We start from the raw sequence: 24,093 nt of genomic DNA, 5'->3' as shown, positions 1-24,093 counted from the left end.
GACAGCCCTGGGACTTCCCTAGTGGTCCAGTGGTTAAGACCCTCATAGTGGTTAAGTGCCCCTTCCACTGCAGGGGGCACAGGTTCGATCTGTGGTTGGGATATTAAGATCCTGCTTGCTACACAGGGCAGTCAAAAATAAATAAATTTAAAAAATAAAATAATGACAGCCTTCATCCCTTCACTCACGTATCCCTTTTCCTCTTTCATTCTGTTCTCTTATCACCACCTGACATGACACATCATTTGCTTATTATCTCTTCCTGATCACAACCTGAGCACCACAGAAGCACGCACTTCCTCTCGGCAGGGCCCCAGCGGAGAGCCCGGCACACAGTAGGTGCCCGGATGACAAGGCACAGATGTGGGGGTGGTAGCCACAGCTGAACCAGCCATCCATCGGGCCTCTGGGGCTGGCTGGGAGCGGAAGCCCCACGCCTCCTCCAGGGCCCTTCCTGTCCCCATTTCTGAGCCATCCCTGGACTCTGCCCTCTGCCCCCTTTCCTGAGTCTCCAGCCAACACCTGCTGAGAAAACGCAGGAAGCAGGGGCGGCCTCCGTGGTGCCTGTGGCCTGGGCCAGGCATGTTCCTCTGGACAGCTTAATCCCTGCCAGGGTGGGAGGGAGGCCCCAGAGGAGCCAGGGTCTTCCAGCCAAAGAAACAGACCATCTCCCTGATCCTGCTCCCAGGAAGAAGTGCCATGTTAGAAGGTGCCTGATAACTATTTAGGGAACAGATACATTATTATTATTATTATTTCGGCCACACGGCAAGTGGGATCTTAGTTCCCCAACCAGGAATCAAACCTGCACCCCCTGCACTAGAACCCCAGTTTTAACCACTGGACCACCAGTAAAGTCCTAGATGTATTAATGACGGCCACCATGTCACCCTTACTCCGAGCCCAAAAGTGAGGCTTCGCACTTACTAACTCATCAGATCCTCCCAAGGATCCCGGGAAGATGAGCGTCATCATTTCCCCTATTATACAAGTAAGGACACTGAGGCCGGGAGGTGACATCACAGCAGGGGGCAACAAGCTGGAATTCAAACCCAGGCCCGTCTGGTTGTGAACCACTAATCGACATGGTCTCAAAGTATAAAACACGGCAGGAAAACATCAGCAACATCTACAGAGCATTTGCTGTGTCCTCAGCCCAAGGTGGAAGAGGGATAACAGCGTGGGTGCCTCATCTCCTGGTCACCTGCCCAGAATCTGTTGATATGGGCCCATTCTATGGATGAGGAAAACTGAGTCCACAAAGGAGGAAGTGATTTCCTGAAGGTTCCCAGAAATGGCAGTGCCCAAAGCTGGTGCTAAATTCACTCCATCCTTCCCTGGGATGGGTCACGGAGACTGTTTCAGAGATGACTCACTTGCTATAATGAGGCTGGCTCATACCTCAAGAATACCCACTGTGTGATCCGGGCCCCAAGTGGAAAACCCTCAGGGGTATCATTTTTAGGTGGGTAAACTGAGGCTTCAAGAATTTGAGGCATGTACCTGAGGTCTTGAGATGTTTACTGACTGGTGAATTGAGGCTCAGAGATGTTCCTCTATGTGCCCAAGGCCACACAGCCAGCAAGAGGCGGCACCGGGACTCAAACTCAGGGCTTCCCAACCAGACTTGGAACTGTGGGCTGGCATGAGCCTGCAATGGAAGCTCCCAGCTCTGCAAACCAGACGCCCCATGGCCGTGATGGAGTATCCACGGGGACAAACACTGCGAAACCCCAAATGACAAGTGTTGGGATGGAAACAGCCTTGTGCGTGGCTGGGCTGCTTCAGGCGTAAAAATGAGCGGGGGGAGGATACCTAACACCAACTGTATTTTTAAAAATCCCACAGCAATAAGGAGGTTGGCCCGTCAGCACGGCGTCACATCCGTGGGCATGCAGAAACCCAGAACGCAAGGACGTGGCTATTTTAAAGGGGCTATTTCTGGAGGCTGAGGTGAGAACGCGGGGGCGAGAGGAAGGATCAGGAGCAGCCGCTGAACGGCCTGAACTGGCCGACTGTGGGGCGGGCCACAAACAAGTGGAAAGGAAGGACTCGGGAGCCACCTGCTCAGTTGCTACCAATGCAGGCACTGCCTCCAGCCAGCTGAAGACCTGAGGCGTCTCAGAGCCCCATTCGTGCCTTGTGAATGGAGACCTGTGTATGCAACACTCTCAGGGAGTCCTGCTGTGCGCAGGTGCTGCTGTGGACACAGTGGAGAAGACAGGAAGAAAGGGGGTAGATGGTAAGTAAGAGGAGAGTGAAGTAGAGATGGCAACAGTGCTTCTAGTAAAAGCAGAGCCAGAGCAGGAAAGATGGGGAGCCAGGTGGAGAGGCGAATTTTGCAATTAACAACCTTACAAGTTATTTCACAAATAATAACTTTGCAAACCTCAATAGAGATGGGGAGGAGGCCTCACTTAAAAATGAGCAGAGACCTAAGGAGAGAAAGAAGAAAAGTGCTTTGTCCCAAGGCTCACCTACTGATGTTATTAGGATCAAATTGGGCTGTAGATGTCCAAAAAACAAAAACAAAACAAAACTCACTGGAGAGGCATAATTTCTCTCTTCACATAAAGGAAGCTCCCAGGTGGGCCTCTCAGGGCTATTTTGCCCACCTCTGATCATCAGGGTCCAGGCTCCTTCCATCTTTCATCTCCCATTCTTAGCCATGAACCTGCCTCACAGTTCAAAATGACTGCTTCACTGCCTACCATCACCTCCATATTCCAGTTGGGGAGGGGAGTAGGGTAGAAAGAAGCATGTGCTACCTCCCTTTGAAGGCATTTCCAGGAAATTCTGTTCATTTATCCCACTGGTCAGAACTGAATCATGTAGCACAGACAGCTGCAAGGTATACTCAGAAACGTTTGGGGTTTTTTTTTTTTCCACTAGGTAGCTATGTACCCCCAAAAGTCAAAGGGTCCAACTGCTGTGGAGGAGAAAGAAGGGGTTTTGAGAGACTCTCCCCCACCACAAACATGAAACCCTCCACTCCAGCATGCTTTTCACTCATCCCAGGCTCTGCTTCCCCAAAGACTCCAAGGTTGCAAACTGCGGCTGCAGCTCAAGTTCAGGCTCTGTTTCAGGGGCCGTCCGGAAGGCAGGGCTCCACCTGTGGTCCACCCTCGCTAAGCACCCGGGCCCAAGGCGCCAGGCATTTCCCATCCCACTTCGTGCCTGCCTGGTGAGGCTGCCCAGCCAATTTATCTCCTTCTCCTCAGTAAACAACTGTCAGGGAAAATAAATAGTTTTTAATAGGCTCATTAATTGAATTCAGGGAGAAATAACCTTCTCCCGAGGCTGTTGAGAAGGAACACTCAGATACACAGGAGAGTCCCAGGACCCTGGTGTGAAGGTAGAGACCCCCCAGACAGTCATAGCTGTGTGCAGCAACATGGAATCCACCAGTAAGGGGACCCTTCCCCTCCCGGGCTTTTTCCAGCATCCTCAAGGCTGGAAGTCTCCGGTGGGTGCTAACTGGGCTTTAACGCTTCAGTAGCCCTTGGCCTCTGCTCTAAGCCTGTGGCAGCAGCAGGATGATTTAATGTCATTTTCTTTCTCTCTCTTTTTTTTTTGCTCTCATTACATTTATTTTAAAGGTTCTTATGTCAAGGACATACCAGGTTGCCCAATGATGAGAGTAAAATTTTTCCCCTCTAAGTTTTCAAAGAGGGACTTCCCCAGTGGTCCAATGGGTGGGACTCCATGCTCCCAATGCAGGGGGTAAGCCGGGTTCGATCCCCGGTCAGGGAACTAGATTCCACATGCTTTAACAAAGATCCCACATGCCATAACCAAGACCTGGTGAAGCTAAATAAATCAAGTTTTGTTTTTTTAAGTTTTCAGAGAGAATGGGTTTTTAAGAAAACTACCAAGTCTTCCCTGATGGGGCTTCCCAGGTGGCTCAGATGGTAAAGAATCTGTCTGCAATGCAGGTGACCCGGGTTCGATGCCTGGGTTGGGAAGATCCCCTGCAAAAGGAAATGGCAACCCACTCCAGTATTCTTGCCTGGGAAATCCCATGGACAGAGGAGCCTGGCAGGTTACAGTCCATGGCTCATAAAGAGCCGGACATGACTGGGCAACTAACAAAAGGCACATGTCTGGGTGGTGTCTCAGAAGAGCTCTGGATGGGGAATCTAGAGAGGTCACTGCACCTCATCGGGTGATTGTGGCACAGAACTGATCCCCCTCCCAAAACCTGCCTAGGGCTCTGGCCACACAAGCGTTACTTGGTTTCCCCATCATGGCTCAGTGGTCCTGAGGTGGGCCTCCTGTCACCATGGATCACAGCACCGGCATGGCCTGTGGTTCTATCTGCCTGGGGCTGGTCCCCAGCTCCTGGCGGCACTGCAGCAGGAGACTCAACCCTGCTGGGAGAAGCCAGACTTGAGCCCAATTGCTCCCAGGACTCCCAAACCTTTTGCCCCCGCTCCAAAGCTCCATTTGTAGGTCCCCTGATGTGCCCGGAGAAGGCATTCATCACCATACTGTGTCTTACGACGTTTAGCCTGTTACATCTTCACCGTGCCAGCGCGTTCCAAGCAGACTCGGTACAGACCATTCTAATCGTTCAAAACAGTCTTGTTCCCCTTTTACAGACAAGGAGACTGAGGTTCAGTCAGGAGACTCCAGGGGCCCAGAGTCATGCTTTGCAGAAAGCCAAGGCTCGAACGTGGATTCTTCAAATGCCAAATGTGATCCCCCATAGAAAGCTTGGCCCATTCCTAGGGGCATCTCAGTGACTTCTCTACCTCTCTGGCTGAATGTTGTTGTTCAGTTGCTTAGTCCTATCTGACTCTTTGCAACCCCATGAACTGCAGCACAACAGGCTTCCCTGTCCTTCACCCTCTCCTTGGAGTTTGCTCCGGCTAAATGTACAGGGTGTCAGTGGACAGCAGAGTTAGCGGAGTCTTAAAATCTCCTGGCCCAGCTACTATGCCCTCTGGGGATCCCCTGTGTTCCTCTGGTTTTCTCAGCTTTTCAAGAGATAAGAAACCTCCTGGACTGTTTCAGGGTTCCCTGACCCCATGGCACTTGTCCTCTGAGGCTCTGGCTCTCAATAGCCATTCATCATAGCTTCTGCAACAGACAGCTCAGGCATGAGGCGATTCAGAGAGGGCAAGCGAGTGGCTGAAGTCACACAGCACCTCCACTGGGGTCGTGGGTGTCCTAGCAGCCCTGCCCAGGACAGAGGGAGCTGAGCCAGGGCATTTGAGCTGCTGATGTGGGGTTTTCCCAGCCACGACCTGTCTAATCTGGACAATTAGACATGCTGGTTCTAGTGCAGGAGGGCAGCTTTCAAAAGCTTGGCAGGATGGTCTTGGGGGAGGGAGCCTGGTGGAGCTCCCATCCTGAAAAGGGGGTCAGACAGGCTGTAAAACAGCAGCTAAGAAAGTGAGATATTGACCAAAAAGTTTGTTCAGGTTTTTTTCATAAGGTATTACAGAAAAACCTGAATGAACCTTTTTTGGCCAGGCCAATAAAAAGACTACTGGGGAACACTGGCCGGATAGGGTTGGCCCAGCCAGAAATGGAATACCCAGCAGAGGAAACAGCAAGGACAAAGGCCTGGAGGTGGAAAGAGATGAAAGGTCAGCGTGGCCGATGCAGAATGAGCGAGGAGGGAAAGGGTAGAGAAGCCGGCAGGGGAGCGGATGGCAAGAAGGGTTTGGGCGCACCATCCAGAGAGGCAAAGCAACTTGCCTGAAGCCACACAGCTCGTGAGAGGCAAAGACGGACCTTGAACCCAGACCGGCTGACAATGACACCTCTTCATCTGCGACTGACCTTCTGACTACAAGATTGCTACCTGCGAAATGAAACCGCAGAGCCTTCTTTCGCAAAAATTATTAACCATTTCAAGAAAGCAACAGCAGATCATTCAACCAAGTTCAGACCCTCTGTGAGCACAAAAACGCACACAGGCAACCCTGGAAAAGGCTCCAGCGAGCCAGTTCCTCGTCCTTACTCTGTGCCTCAGTTGCCCCCATCTGCCACCTCTCGGAGCTGTTCTAAGGATGAAAGGACAAATTTCAGCGAAGCTTGAGCCCTGGGTCAGACACGCAGTGTAGACTCCACAACCAGGGACCTCATGTAATACTGGTTTATCTCCCCACTGTTGTAACTGTTTGGAAAATTGTGGATGTGGGGTTCCATCCACGTCTCCCCCAGTGGTATGTGAAGACAGGTGGGGGTGAGGGGGTGGGGAGGGGAGGTGAAGCCACAGTCATTTAGTCCCTGCTTGTGTTCCCAGGTGGCGCTAGTGGTAAAGAAGAATCCGCTTGCCTATGCAGGACACGCAAGAGACTCGGGTTTGATCTCTGGTTGGGAAGAAGCCCTGGAGGAGGAAATAGCAGCCCACTCCAGTATTCTTGCCTGGAAAAATCCCACGGACAGAGGAGCCTGGTGGGCCACAGTCCGTGGAGTTGGAAAGAGTCGGACGTAACAGAAGCACACACACACACGTGTACCCTGGGTGCCAGACCCCATATCCACATGATGGTGTTTAATTCCTGATGCAGCAGGCAGGACATGTCCCCATTTCCTGGATAAGAAAAGCGAGGCTGGGGGAAGGAAGAAGGGGTGACCTCACACGGCCAGGGAGGGCCTGTATCAGGATTCGAACTTAGCACTCTGGCCTCCAAAGACTAGGTAGGGAAGAGGAAAGATCTGGCCATGGCAGCCCCTTGGCATCCCAGATCCACCACTATCTCCGGAAAACCCCAGGAACCCATGCGTCAGGGGCAGTTTCCCGCTTGCGATGATCAACTGGGCCATGGGGGCCAGGACAGGTGGGCCGCGGGAACATTTGGGATCTCAGCGTTCGAGTCCAGGAAGGCAGTCCAGGGCGAGGGAGGCGGACATTCACAGATAAGCCCATAATACCCCAGCTGCCTGGTTTCTCTCACCGCCTGGCCTGTGGAGCGCATAGCAGGTTTTTGACAGCTCAACATGACTGACATCTAGAACCCAGTCATTCTCTGTTGCAGGGGGTGGTGGTGGAGGGCCTCCCAGGCGCTATGGGGTGTGAAGCAGCATCCCTGCCCTGCCCACTGGATGCCAGGAGCATCCCCTAGCTGTGATGACCACAGATATCACCACACTTCACCCTGTGTCCCCCTGGGGTGGTGGGAGCACAATCACTCCAGGCTGAGAGCCACTGCGGCGAACTCCACAGATAACATTGGCGACCCAGTGACCCAGCCCCGAGAACAAATAGGTACGTTCCAGAAAAGACAAGAGGAGAGGAACGGGTCCTGCGGACAGCAGGAATTCACGGCACTGCCCTGCTGGACCAGCCAGCGCAGCATTTAATTTCAGTCAAGTTTATCACTATGACCAATATTAATATAATCAGAGCCAATGTTTATTGAGCGTGGCCCGCTGGCCCAGGCCCTGTTTTCAGCCCTCCCCGGGAGGAACAGCACCCCTACCTTCAAATAACCCCTCGCAGGTGGCTGCGAGTCTTCAGCCCATTTCACAGCCCAGGAGACTGAGGCCTGGGGATGGCAAGCGAGGGGGTTGAGCCCATGCAAGCAACAAATGGAGGTGTTGTAAGGAAAAGAACAATCGAGAATGGAAAAATAGGGCAATTTCATGTAAAAAAAAAAAAAATCTAGATTTCTGGTTTTCCTTGGAGAACCAGGAAGACCAGGGTTGGGGGCGGGGGGTCTGTCCAATGCCCCTTCGGCACGACCTCTCCAGCCATGATGGGCCCTAGGGCTTAAGAATGACATTTTTGGACTTCCCTGGTAGTCCAGGGGTTAAGACTCCGAGCTTTCACTGCAGGGGGCATGGGTTTGATCCCTGGTTGGGGAAGATCCCACATGCCATGCAGTGCAGCAAAAAAAAAAAAAAGACAAGTTTCTGCCAAGTCTTCTTCTCTAGACCAATGTGAAGAGACCCAGTCCACCTTCTAGTAGGAGGCTCAGCCCAGCAGGCACACAAGCAAGGTTGGTGCGGCTGTGTGGCTTTGGGCAAGTCGCCCTGCCTCTCTGGGCCACAGCCTGAGAGCTGTTCCTGGAGGTGCTTCCAGAGTTCCCAGGTTTCCACTAGCAACGACCTTTGCACCCAAGCTCTGGGGGGCTTTCAGCAAACTCTAGCTGCATGTGTAGAAAATGCCATGCGAACTCCTCAGGGTCAGGACCCCACGAGGTCACCTACCTCTCTTTTCTGTTTCCCTCATCTCCCGCCACACAGCATCACATGCCTGCCTTCTCAGCTTTGCACTTGGTGTTCCTAATACCTGTTCAACTCAGAAGGCCCCCCTCCACTCCCAGACAAAATAGTGGCCCCGTGACCTGCTGGGGGCCACTGGATTTCCAATCTCCACAGAACCCTACTGCAGCCAGTCTTTTTCCTGCTTATTTATGTACTTATTTACTGTCTCTCCCGAGAAACTACAGGGTCCAAGGGATGGAGGGCCAAGCCAGCCTGTTTAATGCTGTATCTCCTGAATTCTATTTTCATTTGCTTTTATTTACAAAAAGGAAGCAAGTGAAAGAACATACCAAGCCCTTTCAGTCTACCGGCACAATATATGCTCATAAGTGAAGCAAAGGTCCCATTTTACAGATGAGGACACTGAGGCACATGGTGGCTTCACACCCAGTTCAAGGCTCCCCAACAGGTCTACATCAATAGTCTGAGGTTCCATAGTTGGTGAGCAGCAGAGTTGGGATTTGAACCTAGGGTCTGGCTCTCAAGTTCTCTGGCCACCAGTATTCAACAAATACTGACTGAATGAATGAACGATTGAATGAACTGGCAAATGAATGAATGAAGGCTGGCACACCAAGCTGATAAACTTGAGCACCTCCCAGCAGAGCTGAAGCCAAAGCTGAGCCTGCACAGCCCTGAATCCTCAGGGACCTCCCCCTAGGCACTCACCTAGATTCACCACAGACTCTGGAAGTCAGGGGGCTACTGCCTGGGGTCTCAGGAGCACCCAGATCCCCGAGGCAACCACCTGCCCTCCCTGCCTGCCTCACCTGGCCTCCCATGGCTCAGATCCTGCAAGGCGCCTGGCCCAGTCCTGCTGCAGATATGGGGCAGCCTTGATTAGGCAGCCAGTGACGGGGAACGCCCCAGTTTGCAGTGGCTGAGTCATCCTGACATTGTTCCCATGCTGGACCCCATGAGGGGCTGAGGGTTCCAGGGGTGGGGGGGATGCTGCTGGGGAGCCCTCACCAGGCAGGTCTGGCTACATATTGACACATCACTTAACACACACTGACTCCTTTGATTCTCCCAACAACCCTACAGGGTGGAGAGCATCACTACTCCACTTTACAGATGTGAAACAGAAAGCACAGACAGGCTGAGCAAACTGCCCCAGGTCACACAGCCAGCGAGTGGCAGAGGCGTAATTTGAACTCAAGCCACCTCAGAACAGAGTCCACACTCTGAGGAAGGCAGCTGGCGGCCCCAGGGTCTCCACAGTGACTCTCCAGGGTACCCTGCAGGGGAACGGTCATCAAAGCTCCTTCTCTGACAATGGGGCAACTAGAGCCCCCCTACTCCTTCCCAGGAGTTAAGACTTCAGGTTCTGGCAGCTGCTGGTCCTGGGTAAGATTTCCGGTTCTCTCACATGTGGGCTGTGTGACCCGAGGCCAGTGAAGACCTCTCTGTGTGCCTCAGTTTTCCTGTCTGTGAAATGGGGCTCCCAGCACGCGCCTCAGGTGCTTACTCAGCACGGGACCTGGAATGTACGCCAGCCCCAAATAAGTCGGATCAGCTATTATTATTCCCCGACATCCCCTCATTTGCTGATCATGGGGTTAATTATAAGTGGCGTTAAATTATACACACACAGACGCATCGACCTCCCTTTCCCAGAACCCCTGAATTTTCACCAACACTCAATTACCCACGCAACAGCACAGCAATAGAGCATCTTCCTGGCTTCTCTCCACCTGGCCCGCCTCCATCTGAGGGGCCCAGCCCTCTGTGACAGAGGTCAAGACACCCCTCGGGGGCCGGGGCCGTCATAGGATGAATGCAGATGGCAATGGCCACGTCCAAGAGCCGAGGCAGGCTGTTTACCAACAGCGTCTCCTGTCGGGGCTCGCCATAAGGCAGGCTGCAATTGCTCTCTGATCTCAGGGACGGAGGAGCACAGAGAAGTCAACCAACCTGCCCAAATATGCACAGCAGGGTGGGTGCTGGAAGTCAGGATCCCCTGAAAGTGCCAGTCGCTCAGTCGTGTCCAACTTTGCGACTCCACGGACTGTAGCCCGCCAGACTCCTCTCTCCGTGAAATTCTCCAGGCAAGAATGCTGGAGTGGGTTGCCATTCCCTGCTCCAGGGGATCTTCCCAACTCAGGGATCAAACCTGGGTCTCCTGTATTGCAGGCAGACTCTTTGCCATGAAAGCCACCAGGGAAGCCCCAGGACCCCCTGAGCCGGAGGCACGTCCTCCTTTTGCAAGAGATGAGGCTCGTACACGGAGAGGCTAAGGAACAGAGCCGAGGCCACACAGAGAGGGAGAGGGAGAAAAGGGATGACTGGGAAACCAAAGATCGGGAGTTTTCAGTTTTCCTAGGAGGGTTAGGGCCTGGCCTTCCAACAAGGGACTAATGTAACTGTAAAGATTTCAAAAAAAAAAAAATCAAAAACGAAAAAACCTCAAAAGCCACAGGGACCATCCAGGGAGTTCTGGACAAAATCTGTTCCTTCAAAAACAGGATATTTATGGGAGCGGGGTCCTGTGACCCAGAAACCTGAGTTCCAAGCCCCTGGATCAGGGGAGAATCCATGGGAACATGAGAGTGCAGGGATCCTAAAAAAAAAAAAAGAGAAAACCTGGGTGTGTTTTCAGGTATGGAATCCTTTTGGTCTCCGCAGGACCGGGGGAACCAAAATGGGATTCCATAGCCAGCCCAGAATAGCACCAATCCCTAGGCCCACCCCATGGAGAAGGAAATGGCAACCCACTCCAATACTCTTGCCTAGAAAATTCCATGGATGGAGGAGCCTGGTGGGCTACAGTCCATGGGGTCGCAAAGAGTCAGACACGACTGAGTGACTTCACTTTCCTTCTTTCTTTCTAGGTCTACCCTAGCCAGACCCAGGGGAGGGGTGGGGGGAGAGGGAGGGCAGTTCCCCAGAGCCGGGAAGAGAGACAAAAATAAAGCAACACAGAAAGTCGGGGCCTGTCCGTGAGTCACTCCCACCCGCTCGTTAATTTTCGCCTTTGCAGAAGTGTAAGCCAATTGGATTTTTCATGTTCCCCACGCACAACCCCCCACCCCAACACTTCTGAAATATCAGCCAGAGACAAGACAGAATTGGTACGGTGGGGTTCTTTGTTTTTTCTTCCTTTGTGTGTGTGTGTGTGCGCCTTTTCTTTCCTTAAAGAAAAAAGAGAGAAGGGAGCAGGGGGGAATCTGAATACTACACTCAAATCCCGTAAAAGTCCAGAAGCCCAGAGGGGATGGCAAATTGAACCGCGGGGTTCAAAGACCCAGATGTCACCACTTTCTGTACATCTCAAGCTATGATCTGCCTGGGTCCAGGCTATTTGTCCTGGTGATGGGGTGACAGGCACTTGAAATCATCCCTTGCCCCGTCCAGCACTTCATCTTCTCCAGCCGCAAGCCAGGAGGCTTTCTGGTTCCAGGTAGAAGTCAGACCAAATTTTTAAAACCATCTGAAAAGCGCTTGTTCTCCCCAGCGCACTGGTGTGACTTTTCTTCTGTCCATAGCCCCACATGGGGTTTTGTTGGCTTGGCACCTGGATCATGTCGCCTGTCCCCACTGTGAGGCCCCTGCCTGGTGGGCAGCTGGGGTCTCTCCACATCCCCCCTCCCCGACCGCTGCCCGCTGGGCATCTTTTGCAGCGGGGAAGGACAGAGCAAGGGCAAGACAGGGGCGCCTCCTCCTTGTAAATTCTGGGAAACGGGACGCCTGCCCACGGAGGGTGTGCCAGAAGAATGTTCTGGGTGCAGAGGAAAATGGGGTGGTGTCTCCCAGCCCCTGGCCAGGCCCCCTGCCTCTCTCCAGAAGCACAAGCCCTTCCCCCTCCCCCCAGAGAGGACACCACGGCCCACAAGGAGCCTGCCGGGCCACTGCACTTCCCAAGAACCTTCCTCTGGCTCCGGATGCCTCTACAAATGGAACCTAATGCAGTCGGGGCTGTGAAGCCGGGGTGGGGGGTGGGAATTGCTTTCAGCTGAAAACGTTAAGCTTTGTCAATTATCCCCCAAACCCGCCAGGTTTATAAATATCCGTTTTTATTTTTAGGGTTTTCCTCTCCATCCTGAACTCTATCGGCGCCCCCCGCCCCCGCCGCCCGCCCCCTCCAAGCAGCGGCTGCACTAAAGTCACAGGAAGCAGGTGAAACTTGGGGGGCCGAGTCTCGGAGCCACGTAGGCCCTACCCGATCCTTCCCTGCCCGGCCACCTCTCTGACCATCCTTCAGGCTGGAGTAATCAGCACAGCCACAGGTCTCCCAGCGCCTGGCTCCTGGGAGCGGCAGTTGGAGATGCGAGGTGCTCCAACACCTGTGACAGGCTGTTCTGTGCCCACCCAGGTGGCAGAAGGGGAAACTGAGTCATCCATGGAAAGCCGTCTGCTGAGGAGAGGTGGAGCTGTCCCCTAGACCGATCCTGATCTAGGGGAGGCCAGGCAGACCCCCACACTCTCAGTGGCCCAAAGAAAATGGACACACAGTCATGGTTCCAGAATTGTCCCCCCCAGATGCCACCGCTAAACTCCTGATGTCCAGGAGCTTCTCCCCTTCCACCTGCTCTGACAACTCAGCCCAGAGCCACCACTCTGGTGCTCAGACAAAAATGCCTCAGGTCTCTGAATGGGGCCCCCAGACAGGCAAAGAAGGCCGGGATCCCCCAGGGAAGCAGGGGAAAAAGAAAGGCGCTAGGAATGATTCAAGGAGTTAGAAACAGAGGCACCGTCAGTGGATAACGATTCCTGTGCGGGTGGCAAGCGGGCACCTGGCTGGCAGCGCCCTCCCTCTGTGCCCACCTCAAGGCACGGGACTATGGGGGAGGAGGGCTCACCCCAAGGAGGCCGGCCTGCACCCCAGCAGCACCCTCCAATGCCATACCCCGGCCACATCAGGATGACCCATGCCTCCGCTCCCCTCCCCCGCCCCCGACTTCCCGCAGAGAATGGGGAGTGGGCCAGGCCTGGCCTCTCCTGGCGGGAAGGGTAGTGACTTGACTGCACCAGCCCTCTTCACCCCCTGGGGGGCCGATGTCATCGACTGGGTGGCAGGAATAGAAAAGCACATGAGCTCACCAAGCAGGCTGGGTCTCCCTCGACGTTTTGTTTGCCTGAGCCCAATTATACCAACTCTCAGGACAATCTCGGGTGGCTGCCCCCAGGGGGCTGGGGGGACCAGGGCCCCACATAGAAGTGCACCGTCACGTTGAAGGTGTCCCCCGGGCCCAGGGAACGGGGCAAGATGAAGCCTTCTGAAGTGGGGGGAGGAAGGGAGACAGGACAGCAGGCATCCGGAGATGCCCCCTCGAAGGGCATTGCGGGGGAGTGGGGGTGGGGATCCAGCCGGAGACCCAGGCCCAAGTTGGTGGGCTCTGGGGTTGACCGGGGGCGGAAAGCAGCCGCCCCCAGCCCCAGCTGCCTTCCTTCCGTAGCCAAAGTATCAGCTGGCAGAGGAAGAAGAGAGCTGAGGGACAGAAGGCAGGCGAGATTGGCAGGGGGAGGGGGCACAAAGGAAGGGGACCCTGGGTGGGGGAGGGGCGTTATGCAAATGGCAGAATCGACCCAGTCCCTGGCCATTAATAAAAGCTCCAGCAGCAGCAGCAGCTGCTATCGGCAGAGGTAGAGGCACGGGCTGGCTGGCTCTCCTCACGCGTGGAAGAGGGGGAAGCAGGGCACCCCAAACAAAAGGGACCCTCGCCCCACACCTCGAAACAGCAACAGTGGGGAACACTGATGGAAGGCCAGAACCCCAACCGCCAAAGTCCAGCGCGGGAGACCACCGGGGGCCCAGAGCGGGTGGGACCCCGACCTCAACACCCTCGAGGACCCTTCGGCTTTGTCCCTGCTTCTCAGAGTCCTAAAGCCCAGCCTGGACGCCTCAGACACCTCCCTCCCCAATTCACGAGCTGTTGGCCAGGCTGGTTTTTCAGGGGTCTGGCGGGAGACAGAAGGGCCCCACGCTCGGAATGAGGACTCCCGCAGATGGAGATGGGGGGAACAGGGGAATCCCAGCTGAGCCCGAGAAGGGGAAGGGAGGCACCACCCCCTAGATGGAAGCGCTGGGGAGGTTCGTACGTTTGGGGGATGAGGACCCAAGGTGGGGGGCTAAATTTGAGGAAAGACTGCAGAGGAAAGGACATTCCGAAAAGCTGCATATTTACGGAGCTACTAGAGGAAGGTCTGAAATCGGGGGAAGGATCACATAAGAGGAGATTCCAGATTGGGGGGGGGGGTGGCTGACAAAAAAAATATATATATATATTACACTTGGGGTTGGGGGGATTCTCTGATTTGAGAATTTCAGAGAGAAAGCAGTTGAGGGGGGGGTTTCTCTGATTTACGGGGAGTTTCGTAGGGGTAAGCATCCAGGATTTGTGGACAGGTGGAATCCTAAATGTGGCAGTGTTTCCATAAGGAGCGGTGAACTTGGCCGTAACTCGGTCGAAACCCTCGCGTCCAGAGTACCGGCGCTCTAACTAGGGGGGGAGGGCTTCCCTCTGGGTAAGGGGCGCCCGGCGCCCCTTCAACCTGGTTCCGACGGCTCCGCCCCCCAGGGATGACGTCACCACCCTTCTTCCCAGCCCCCAAGGGGGCTCCCAGGGCGTGCAGAACCCGCGAGGCTGGCAGCTGAAGGGGCGGCTTCCCCTCTCCCGGGATCCCCACGGGGCCCCCAGCTCCCAGGGGAGGTCGGGCGCCCGGCACGCGCGCCCGCCCGCCCGGGTCCCTGGGGCTGGGAGCTGAGTCTTGCCCCACTTGGGGGATCTGAGAGGGGGCGCTGGGTCCGCAAAAGGGTGGGGCAAGACGAGGTAGCGGAGGGCCACCCCCCACCAAAGAATAGATGAGACCGAGAGGGCGCTAGGGGGAGACAGCATTGAGTAGGGGGGTCTCTAGGGGAGGGGGATTAAAGAGCGAAGGCGGCGGGCACAGCAGCCGCCCTGGGCGCACCGTCCAGTCGGTGGCCCCCTCGCTCTCACCTGGAGGCACCTGTCCCGGGCTAGTCTCCACTCCGGGGCGCCCGCGCGCCCCCAATCCCAAGCACAGCGCCCCCTGCCTCCGGGACCCGGCCGGGGAGCCTGGCTGGGCGCCGCCGGAGCCAGCACCACCTCCGCACACACGCGCGTCCTCCCTCCGCGCCTTTGCCCCGCCCGCAGACCGGGGTGGTGCAGCCGGCGGCGCTGGGCAGCTTCCAACGCCGCGCTCCGGGCGAGTCCAGCCCAGCCCCCTCCCCGCCGCGAAGCCCCCAGCCCCGCCCGCCGAGCTCCCTCCCTCGCAGCCCCTTCCCGCCCCGGCCCAGCCCCTTAGGGGCATTGTTCGGACGCAGCCGGCCCGGCGCAGCGGCTGGGCGTGCAGCCGGCTGCAGCGGAGCATCCTCCGAGCACAATGGCCGTACAGGCTTCCCCGGCACAAAGCCGGCGCGCTGCCCACTCCGCCGTCTCCAAGTCCCCCACTGGAGCGCCAGCATTTCTTTGAATCGAATTCATGATTATTTTCCCCCCTTTACCTGGAGGCTGGCTGAGCTGGGCTCCCCCGGCTCTGCCCCGCTTCACATCCTGGCTGTTGCATGGGATTCGAGCGGAGCCCGAGCGCCAGCGGCTCGCGGCGTGCGCGCGCCGGCCGGGCTGCCGGGCGGGCGGCGCGAGGACACTCACTGCGGCTCGCGCTCCCCTCGCGCCGGCTCGCGCGCCCCCCCAGCCGGTGACGTCATCCCTTCCGCCACCGCCGCCGCCGCCGCCGCCGGCCGGGGGCGGGGCCCGCTATGGCGCGTCACTGCGCAGCCGCGCAGCCGCCACGCCCCTCGGCCAATGAGGCGGCTTGGTGGGGGCACGTGGCCCGGGGCGTTTTAAAGGGCTGTAGGAGCACGTGGGGGTGTGGGGCTTCGAGGGACACGTGGGTGGCGGCGTCAGCACCAGGGACCCCTCTGGCCGCTGGTCCCCCCGTTAGCCCCAGGGCATTTGGCACAAAGGTCATGGTGCTTGCCATCCCCTGATCTAGACTCTGACCTGGCTTCCCAGAGCCTTCTGTATAAAATCCAACCTCTTCTGTGAGACTCACTTCTCACTGGCACCCACCACCCTATTCCAGGTGTCCATGCTTAAGCCAAACCAGCATCTTACAGTTCTTCCAGTCTACTCCTAACAAGATCTTGCTCCTGCTGTTCCTTCACCTGGCGTAGTCTTCCCCGCGGCACACCCCGCCCCTACCCCACCCCCCGCCCCGGGATCTTTCTGGGGCTTCCAAGGTGGCACTAATGGTAAAAAAAAAAAAAAAAAAAAAAGCCGCCTGCCAATGCAGGAGATGTAAACAGATGAGGGTTAGATCCCTGGGTTGCGAAGATTTCCTGGAGGAGGACATGGCAATCCACTCCAGTATTCTTGCCTGGAGAATCCCTTGGATAAAGGAGTCTGGTGGGCTACACTCCATAGGGTGGCAAAGCGTTGGACAGGACTGAAGCGACTTAGCACAACATCTTCCCCATTTCTTGTCTCCCGTCTCTGTTCAACCGGCAACACCTGGTTGAAGCCCTCCTTGACCATGGCCATCAGCCACATTAAGCTCCATTATCTATGCCATCATCCTGATTTTATTCTGATCATGCTAGGGTGTGCCTCCGTGGGGCCTGGAGATCCTAACTTATTGATTGCATGAATGAGGGAACATTTCCTGCAGAGTAAGCACTTCCCAAACCTCTCACCTAATTACCATCACCTGCTGCCCTTGAGGCAGGGCAAACCACAGTAGGAACCCCAGCTCAAACACTGGCTTGCTGTGTGGGGCCCTATCTCAGCTTTTCCACCTGCAAAATGTGTTTGCCCCGCCTTCTTGAGTCTCAGTTTCCCATCTGTGAAATGGAGCAAGGTGGCCGTTGCTCACAAGAGAGTGTAAGGATGAAGTGTGATAGGCTGCCCACCGGGCCCATAGTTGGCACTTGGAAATGGAGCAGTGAGGAAAAAAAGAAAGAAAAAAGGGAAAGATTACCATGGAGGGCTGGAGGGCTCAAGATTGCACATCAAATGACTGTGTTTTGAACCCGTTGGAAGCATTTTATTTCATCAAGGTATGTGTTTGAAGAGGGCCTCATGCCCATAAAAGGACTCAAGTTTAGAATTTGGGGGGTTTTTCCTCCCAAATCATTGATTCATTCATTCCTGGCCAAAGATGCAGATATAAACAAAAGGCATTAACCCAGGGAACAAAACAAGAAGGCGGAAGTCATAAATAGGAGACAAGAGAGGAGAGGATGAATAATTAAACAAGGAACCTAAATTAAGCCTGGAGTTCCCCAGCGGCCAGCGCAGGTTTGCAGAACTTATTTGTCTTACTTCCTGGCAGTGTGACCCTGACCTAGCCATTGACAATCTGACCTTGGTTTTCTCATCCAAGCAATGGAGACACACTGCATCTTGAAGAATCAAATGGGATGGTCTGTGCACAAATGCTTAGCTGATCTGAAATACACAATAGGTGCTCAAGCCCTTATACTCGATCAAGGTAGACTTCTGGCTCTAGAGGGGCTGGACATGGCATGAGCCACACTTAGCCCTGCCCCCTATTAGGTGAAGGACTTTGAAAAAGCCCCTCTGAGCCTCACTGCTACCATCTTCAGAAAGGGTACAACCTCATCTACTTCTGAGAGTTCTTGTGAGCAGGCAAGGAAAACAGTTGCAAAACATGGTACAGTGTGTGCTCAGGACACCAAACCATTCAAGCCATCAATCTGTGTGCCAGGCTGTTTCTAGGGCTGGGGCACAGAAAGAAACAAAACAGGCTAAAAAATTCCTGTCCTCTAGGAGTTGATTCCAGGGGAGGAAATAGACAATGTCTCGCTTGGGGTAAAAACACAAGCCTTCCTTGCAGCCCACAAGGTATTCCACTGCCTACCCACCATCACCTCCCTGCTCTCACCTCCTCCATCTGCTCCCCCCACCCTTGCTCACTCCATTCCACCTGTGCCAGCCACCTCACTGTTCCTTGCAAAGATCAGGCACAGTCCAGCCTCAGGGCCTCTGTGCTGGCTGTTCCCTTTTCCTAGAATGCTGTTCCCAAGGCTGGCTCCTCATCCTTCAAAACTCTGAGAGACCCTCCCTGACCATCCTGCCAAAGCTTATCTTCATCTTGGTACCAGATTATTTATTATGATTTGGAGTGATTACTATTTGGGGGCAGTTTGTTTGTTTTCTGTCTCCCCACTTTATCTGTGCCTCAGTTTGCCCATCTGCCAATGCAGGATAGTAAGAGTCTCTTATCTCCTCAGGTTTTGGGAGGGTGAGATGAGTTACTTCATCTAGATTCTAGAAGGGATTGCTTGATAAATGTGACTACTGTAAATGGGAAAGCCAGGATGACTAGCCAGGTGATCATAAAAATCCATACAAGGGGAACAGAACATTCTAGTCTGATATTATTGCCAGCCCTGGAATATAGACAAGTGTCAGAGGGCATTAAAGATCCAGTAACCAAGACTTCTGCAAGCCAAAGCTTGAAGAGAAAATAGGAGAGAATATTCTCCCTTGGGGCATGGTTTAAGCCTCAAAGCTCCACAAGGTGGAAAATACTAGAATCGGGAGGTGGGGCATGGTAGGTTCTGAGTCTCTTGTGTCTGCCAACCACAGGGACTGGCAAGCTGTGGAGGTGACTCATGGTTTGTGGGGTGAATTGTTCAGTCATTGAGCATCGCCACCTTGTGCAGGGGAGTGGTGGGCTTTCTCCATTTTTCCCTCCCCCTCCCTCTCTGCCAACACAGTCTCCAATCCAGCATCTCCCAGAACATGATAATCAGCTTTGTTTTGTTTTTATTGCGACAACTCCAGAGGAACCATCAACTGCCCATCACTGCATGTACAGGACTCCTCCTGCCAAGTTCACAGAACCCAGCCTTGAATTCTTGAAAGCCACTTTGAAAACATCTCCCCCACAACTCTGCCCTATGCCAGAGTCCACTGTCTTTGTACATTCCTTCAAGTTAAACATTTCCCTTTCTGTCTCTACCCAAGTTCACTTCAAATGCCAAAGAGAAAAGGGGCAGATGGAAACACCTCATTGGCTGACAGCTTGCTCTTTTCTGCATTCAATGTGCGGCTTCCTTAGGGGTCCCCCTGAGTTAGCTTATCAGGTAATCATTAGGACTCTGGAGTCAGAGAGACATGGCTTCAAATCCTGGCTGTGACATTTAAAATTCAACATCCCTTCATGATAAAATACTCAGCAAACTAAGCATAGAGGATACTTCCTTGACCTGATAAAAGACATCAACCAGCAACATCATACTTAATAATGAAAGACTGAATGATGTTCCTCTAATCCCTCTAAGATCAAGAATGAGACAGTGACGTCCCTGCTCACAAGTCCTATTCAGCATTGTACCAGAGGTTATAGCCAGATAGTTAGGCAAGAGGACAGGCATCCAGATGGGTGTCCAGAAGAATTTAATCCAAAAGAATTAAAACAATCTCTATTTGCACATCATTTTGTAGATAGAAAATCCTAAGGAATTCACTTAAAAAAAAACTATTAAAATTAGTAAACAAGTTCAACAAGGCTACAGCATACATGATCAATACACTAAATCCATTGTATTTCCTAAGCAGTGGTAATAAACAAGAAAAATGAAATCAAGAAACCAATTCCATTTGCAACATATCAAAAAGAATAAAATACTTAGAGATACATTTACTAAGAAATGCAAAACTTATACTATGAAAGCAACAAGGCGGTGGCTGGAAGAAATTAAAGAAGACCTAAATAAATGAAAAGACATCCCATGTTCATGGATTGGAAGACTTAGGACTGCTAAAATGGCAATATTCCCCCAAATAGGTTCAACCCAATCCTTATCAAAATCCCATTTGACTTCTTTGCAGAAATTGACAAGCTGATTCTAAAATTCATATGGGAGTTAGAGGGACCCAGAATAGCCAAAACACTCTTGACAAAGAACAAAGTTGAGGGGCTCACACTTCCCAGTTTCAAAACTTATTGCAAAGTTATAGGCATCAAGACAGTGTGGTCTTGGGGTTAAGAATCTGCACTTCCAATGCAGGGGGCATGTGTTTGATCCTGGATCTGGGAACGAGTTCCCACGTGCCACAACTAAGAGTTCACATGCTGCAACTTAAGATCCCACATGCCACAGCCAAAGCGCTCATGTGCTGCAACAAAGACTGAAGATCCCATTGCCACAACTGAGACTCACCATAGCCAAAATAAATGAAAATTTTAAAATATTAAAAAATAAAATAAAAATATTAAACCATTAGGGACTTCCCTGGTGGCCCAGTGGTTAAGACTCTGCACTTCAACTGCAGGGGCACAGGTTTGATTCTGGGTTTGGGAACTAAGATCCCACATGCCACAAGGTACAACCAAAATAAATTAATTAATTAAATTAAATAAAATTTAAAAGACATTAAACAAACTCTCGGCTATGCCACCCCTGACTTACGTGAGTCTAAGCAAACCATGTGTCTCTTTGTAATTCTCAGTTTCTTTGCCCTGAAATCAGGTATAATTAGACCAACCCCTCTCAGACTTTCTGTGAGGGTCAAATAAGCCATGTCACAGATAATTATTTTGGGAAGTATAAAGAAATGAATCCAAGTATCCAAGAGAAGGGAACAAGCATGAATTAACCAGGTATGACCCAACTTGGGAGTAGTATACAGCAATGAAAAAGGAAAGGTAGCATGGACCCATGAGGAAGGATCTATAAGATAATTTGTTCTTGATAAATGCCTGTGGAGAGCTTTGATTATCACGTTCCACCTTCTGTGTTTTCAGCTTATAAGGAAATAAGCTGAAAAGAGCTCATTTAAAATGAGCAAATGCATATATTTGCACATCTATAAATCCAGGCTACCACGACCATCCAAAAGAAACAAGTGGTAGGATGGATGGGCTATTCAAATACTTCTCTTAAAATGGCATTTTTCTCTTTGTGGTGACAAGTTCTGAATCTTGATGGTGGTTGTGGTCACACAAACCTGAACATGTGATAAAATGGTAAAGACTATGCACACACCACACACACACACACACACACACACACACACACACACACACACACCTGAAAAGTATGGAAGAGATCAGTGGACTGTAGAATGTCAGTTTCCTGATTTTGAAAACGTTTTGTAATTATGGAAGATGTGATCACTTTGGGGGACCTGGGTAAAGGGTGCATGGACCTATTTGTACTGTCTTTGCAACGCCCTGGGAACCTATAACCATTTCAAAATAGAATGCTATCCAAGGAGCGTATTGGGAGGCGGAAGGATGGCATGTGAGTTCTGTCTATTCCCCCTGGCTGGACGTGGATGTTGCTTTTTATTTTGGGTGCCCACAGACAATGCTATGCTAAACAGTGCGACTGTCACCTATCCACACAAGCTGCTTTCCCTAACTCTCCAAACCCAGCCATTCTCTATTTAAGCTCTTATAGACAGTTAGTGGGGCTTCTCAGCTGGCTTGATGGTAAAGAAGCTGCCTGCCAAGCAGGAGACTTGGGTTTGATCCTTGAGTCAGGAAGATCCCCTGGAGGAGGGCATGGCAACTCACTCCAGTATTCTTTCCTGGGAAACGCCATGTTCAGAGGAGTCTGGTAGGGCTACACTTAGCACACAAGCATGCACACACCTGGGGACTCAATGACAATCTTCAAATCTGGCATCTGTTACCTCCTACCTGATACAGATGGGGCCTCTTGAGACTTACTGATTTTAAGGGACAGAGGATGTTCCACCAGATGGGGGCTCTGCTGAGTCAAGGACCTTGGGACACACCTAGATTCGCCATCCAGACCCCTTGCCTCAGCTCCCCAAGCCAGAGGCTTTCTACCACCATCACCATGGGTCCCCAGGTGTGGCATCCAGATGTCTGGGAGGCCCCAAGGGGGATTTTAAGTTCTACACTCACAGCATGAAACACCATGGAATCCAGCTGGCCAAAGCTATTCACATCTCAGTTTTCTTCTCCAGGAGAAAGTCTTGGGTGGTGCTAGTTGAGTCATAAACGCCTGCCTGCTCACATCCTCTCAACACTTTTTCCAAGAAGGAAAGAGTTGGCCCAACTGGGGGTCTGAGAATGGTGGTCACAGTTCAGATTGGATCACTGCTCTGGATTTTGTTAATTTCATGGCTAGGTCTTCATCTTTTTTCTTTGTGTATTCTGGCCTTACATATTCACTGGACTTACTACTTTGATTTGCCTTTGTGTATTCACTTCACTTGCATCCAGGTCTAATGTTTGAGAGGTGTGTGTCTAATGCTTCTTTTTTAAAAAGAAATTTGGTTTTGTTGTTTTAATCGCTAAGTCGTGCTCAACTCTTTGAGACCCGTGGACTGTAGCCCACCAGCCTCCTCAGTCCATGGATCTCCCAGGCAAGAATACTGGAGTGGGTTGCCATTTCCTTCTCCACGGGATCTTCCTGACCCAAGGATTGAACACACGTCTCCTGCTTGGCAGGTGGGTTCTTTACCACTGAGCCACTAGAGAAGCCCTGAAGTTTAGTTACCTAGGAGCAAACAAGTGGCCGTAAAGAAAACATGAAGTGGAATTCCTTGGCTTCCACTGCATGGGGGACGGGGCGTGGTTTTGGTCCTCAGTCAGGGAACTAAGATCCCACATGCCACAGGGCAAAACAAAAGAAAGGAAGGAAGGAAGGAAGAAAACATGAGGTAATCAAAGGTCAAGTACTACCCACTATCGATGTTTGAAGAGGATTGAAGTCCAGGGCTTCCCGTGGCTCAGTGGTAAAGAACTTACCTGTCAATGCAGGAGATGCAGGTTCGATCCCTGGGTTGGGAAGATCCCCTAGAGAAGAAAGTGGCAACCTGCTCCAGTATTCTTGCCTGGAAAATCCCATGGACAGAGGAGCCTGACAAGCTACAGTCCATGGGGTTGCAAAAGGGACAGACATGACTTAGTAATGAAAACGAACAACAGTGAAGTCCAGTGCAGATTGAATTATCACCATGAAACTCAGTGATACCCAAGCAGCATGTGCCTCCCTGACACCTGTTTTACAGATGAGGAAACTGAGGCTCCAGGAGGTTAGGGAGCTTCCTAGTGTCCTCCACTGGCTTAGGGACAAGTATGGAACCAAGATCAGTCTGACTGCAAAGGCTATATTCTTTCCTTTTCCCTATGATCCTCCCTCCGGATGTTTTCCAGGCTGGTCCCACCTCCTGGCATGCCTTCCTGGCACCCTGCAGTTTTGCCACCTCCTGCCCTCCACCTGCAGGAGGCCCTCCTGATTCTTATAGCCCCAAATCACTCTGAAAGCTGAGTGCTCCTTAAGCCATGTCATGAAGCCACACACACTCTGGGGCTTGCGGAATACCTGTGGACTGTGTGGGACCATCCCTGTGTGTGAAAAGGGTTAACTTACTTCATTTGCATACCATGCCCAGATGCATTTCAGGAACAGACTAGCGCATTGCTGCCTGGGCTTGAGGGGGGAGGGTGGGGAGGGTGTGAGGGTGTGAGGGTAGTCCTAGAGTACTGGGAGAGGCGAACGAAGGGCTTCTGGGCAGAGCTAGCAGGGTCTGAGTAGGGGAGGGGGCGGGGGGAGGGTGTATAGGCAGGAGTGAGGCACAGATCACCCTAACTGCTGGGGTGGAGTAGTCAGAGGGACATTCCTTCTTCTTTAGCACCTGATGTAATGAACTGTAGCATCTGTAGTTATGAACTAACCCGAGAGGTGCAGGCAATGGGAGATGGGATTCCGCTTCCCCGCCCACCCCTGCAACCACAGGAACTGTCCTCAGTTTACCGAACTGCAGGTTGGGCATATGGTACCTTCTTCCAAAAATTGAAGTGGTGCAGAAATTCAACCTAGCCCGGGTTAACCCTGTGTAACTTTAATCCTGTGCATAGTAGGCACTCGACAGATGTCATAGTGTTGATTGTTCACAC

General features: G+C 52.7%; 1 protein-coding gene across 19 annotated transcripts in view; it reads right to left on the bottom strand.

The window, feature by feature from the left end:
* Window positions 1–15,897, bottom strand: part of PTPRS (protein tyrosine phosphatase receptor type S) — a 109,887-nt gene extending 93,990 nt beyond the window's left edge. For 11 of the 19 annotated variants that reach the window (XM_070464915.1, XM_070464895.1, XM_070464901.1 and 8 more), the window contains exon 1: window positions 15,689–15,897. The gene's annotated coding sequence lies outside the window, so the exon portion shown is untranslated. The remainder of the gene's footprint in view (window positions 1–15,688) is intronic. The other 8 variants (XM_070464904.1, XM_070464906.1, XM_070464908.1 and 5 more) reach the window with 3 other exon arrangements.
* Between the last annotated feature and the right edge of the window lie 8,196 nt (window positions 15,898–24,093).

The sequence above is a fragment of the Odocoileus virginianus genome, chromosome 3 (assembly GCF_023699985.2).
Source record: "Odocoileus virginianus isolate 20LAN1187 ecotype Illinois chromosome 3, Ovbor_1.2, whole genome shotgun sequence".
Taxonomy (NCBI): Eukaryota; Metazoa; Chordata; class Mammalia; order Artiodactyla; family Cervidae; genus Odocoileus; species Odocoileus virginianus.
Note: the sequence above shows the minus strand (reverse complement) of the source record. Positions and strands in the feature narration are given on the sequence as shown.